Source organism: Vicia villosa, linkage group LG5 (genome assembly GCF_029867415.1).
Source record: "Vicia villosa cultivar HV-30 ecotype Madison, WI linkage group LG5, Vvil1.0, whole genome shotgun sequence".
Classification (NCBI taxonomy): Eukaryota; Viridiplantae; Streptophyta; class Magnoliopsida; order Fabales; family Fabaceae; genus Vicia; species Vicia villosa.
Window position 1 is genome coordinate 1,881,367 of NC_081184.1, and position 3,540 is coordinate 1,884,906.

The window sequence follows — 3,540 nt, forward strand, 5'->3', positions numbered from 1 at the left end:
TTTTCAAAAAGACAGAATTTTGCAAGTTAAATGAACTTCATGACTTTTATGTAGTATAGTACACGAATTATTTTTGAAATACAATGTATGCAAGTTTAACGAACTTTGGGACTTTTTTATAGCATTGCACACGACAAACATCCAGAATACCATTGTATGCAAGTTTAAAGAATTTTGTGTATGTTATGTAGTATAGCACACAAAAATCTTCAGAAATACTAATGTATGAAACTTTAACAAACTTCGTGAATTTTATGTAGTATATAACACACGAAAATCTTCCAAAATACCAATGTATGCAAGTATAATGAACTTTGTGTATGTTATGTAGTCTAACACACAAAATTATGTAAAAATAGCAAAGTATGTAAGTTTAGCAAACTTCGTGACTTTTATTTAGTATAACACACGAAATTCATCAAAAAGACCAAATTTTGAAAGTATAACGAACTTCCTTACTTTTATGTAGTATAGCATACAAAAATCTTCCAAAATACTAAAGTTTGCTAGTTTAACGAACTTCGTGACTTTAATGTAGTATAGAACACAAAAATCTTAAAAAAGACCAAATTTTCCTAGTTTAACGAAGTTTGTGACTTTTATATAGTATAACACACGAATATCTTCCAAAATACTAATTTATGCAAGTTTAACGAACTTCGTGTATTTTATGTTGTATAGCACACGAAAAATCTTCCAAAGTAATAAAGTTTCAATTTAACGAACTTCTTGAATTTTATGTAGTATAACACATGAAAATCTTCAAAAAGACTAAATTTTGGAAGTTTAACAAACTTCGTGACTTTTAGGTAGTATAACACACGAAAAACTTAAAAAAGACCAAATTTGGCAAGTTAAATGAACTTCGTGACTTTTATCTATTATAGCACACGAAAATTTTCTGAAATACGATGTATTCAAGTTAAACGAACTTCAGGACATTTTTATAGTATAGCACACATAATTCTTTAAAAAGACCAAATTTTTTAAGTTTTGAGAACTTCGTGACTTTGATGTAGTATGACACACAAAAAACTTCAAAAATACCAATGTATGCAAGTTTAAAGAACTCTGTGTATGTTATGTAGTATAGCACACGAAAATCTTCAAAATGACCAAAGTTTGCAAGTTTAAAGAAATTCGTGACTTTTATGCAGTATAGCACACTAAAATCTTCCAAAATACCAATGTATGCAAGCTTAACAAACTTCGTGACTTTTATGTAGTATAAGACACGAAAATCTTCCAAAATACCAATGTATGCATGTATAATGAACTTTGGGTATGTTATGTAGTATAGCACACAAAATTCTTCATAAATACTAAAGTTTCTATTTTTAACGAATTTCGTGACTTTTATTTAGTATAACACACGAAAATCATCAAGAAGACCAAACTTTGAAAGTTTAAAGAACTTCTTGACTTTTATGTAGTATAGCACACGAGAGTCTTCCAAAATACCAAAACTTTGCAAGTTTACGAACTTTGTGATTATTATTTATTAAATAGCACACGAAATTTTTTCAAAAAGACCAAATTTTGCAAGTCCAACGGACTTTGTGACTTTTATGTTCTATAACACAAAATTTTTTCAAAATACCAACGCATGTAATTTTAATAAACTTCATTTATTATATGTTGTATAGCACATGAAAATCTTCCAAAATACCAAAGTTTACAAATTTAACGAACTTCGTGACTTTAATGTAGTATAACACACGGAAAATTTTCAAAATACAATGTATGTAAGTTTAACGAGCTTCGTGACTTTTACGTAGTATAGGACACGAAAATCTTTAAATCGATCAAATTTTGTAAGTATAAAGAACTTCGTTACTTTTATGTAGTATAACTTACAAAAATCTTCTAAAATACCATTGTATGCAAGTCTAACGAGCTTTGTGAATGTTATGTAGTATAGCACACAAAAATCTTCCAAAATACCAAAGTTTGCAAGTTTAACGAACATCATGACTTTTATGCAGTATAGCACATGAATATCTTAAAAAAGACCAAATTTCCAAGTTTAAGGAACTTCGTGATTTTTATGTAGTATAACACAAGAAAATCTTCAAAAATACTAATTATTAAAGTTTAAACAACTTCGTGTATTTTATATTGTATAGCACACGAAAAATCTTCCAAAATACGAAAGTTTGCAATTTAAAGAACTACTCTAATTTTATGTAGTATAGCACACAAAAATCTTCAAAAAGACCAAATTCTGGAAGCTTAACGAACTTTGTGACATTTATGTAGTATAGAACACGAAAATCTTAAAAAAGACCAAATTTTGCAACTTTAAAGAACTTTGTGACTTTTTTGTAGTATAGCACACGAAAATTTTCCGAAATACAATATATGCAAGTTTAACGAACTTCGTGACTTTTATATAATATAACACAAGACAATTTTCTAAAATACAATGTATGTAAGTTTAACGAGCTTCGTGACTTTTATGTAATATAGCACACGAAAATCTTCAAATCGATCAAATTTTGTAAGTTTATAGAACTTCGTGACTTTTATGTTGTATAACACACGAAAATCTTCCAAAATACCAATGTATGCAAGTTTAACGCACTTTGTAAATGTTATGTAGTATAACACAAAAAAATCTTCCAAAATACCAAAGTGTGCAAATGTAACAAAGTTCGTGACTTTTATGTAGAATAGCACACGAAAATCATCAAAAAGACCAAATTTTGCAAGTTTAAAGAACTTCGTGAATTTTATGTAGTAAAGCACACAAAAATTTTCAAAAAGACAGAATTTTGCAAGTTAAATGAACTTCATGACTTTTATGTAGTATAGTACACGAATTATTTTTGAAATACAATGTATGCAAGTTTAACGAACTTTGGGACTTTTTTATAGCATTGCACACGACAAACATCCAGAATACCATTGTATGCAAGTTTAAAGAATTTTGTGTATGTTATGTAGTATAGCACACAAAAATCTTCAGAAATACTAATGTATGAAACTTTAACAAACTTCGTGAATTTTATGTAGTATATAACACACGAAAATCTTCCAAAATACCAATGTATGCAAGTATAATGAACTTTGTGTATGTTATGTAGTCTAACACACAAAATTATGTAAAAATAGCAAAGTATGTAAGTTTAGCAAACTTCGTGACTTTTATTTAGTATAACACACGAAATTCATCAAAAAGACCAAATTTTGAAAGTATAACGAACTTCCTTACTTTTATGTAGTATAGCATACAAAAATCTTCCAAAATACTAAAGTTTGCTAGTTTAACGAACTTCGTGACTTTAATGTAGTATAGAACACAAAAATCTTAAAAAAGACCAAATTTTCCTAGTTTAACGAAGTTTGTGACTTTTATATAGTATAACACACGAATATCTTCCAAAATACTAATTTATGCAAGTTTAACGAACTTCGTGTATTTTATGTTGTATAGCACACGAAAAATCTTCCAAAGTAATAAAGTTTCAATTTAACGAACTTCTTGAATTTTATGTAGTATAACACATGAAAATCTTCAAAAAGACTAAATTTTGGAAG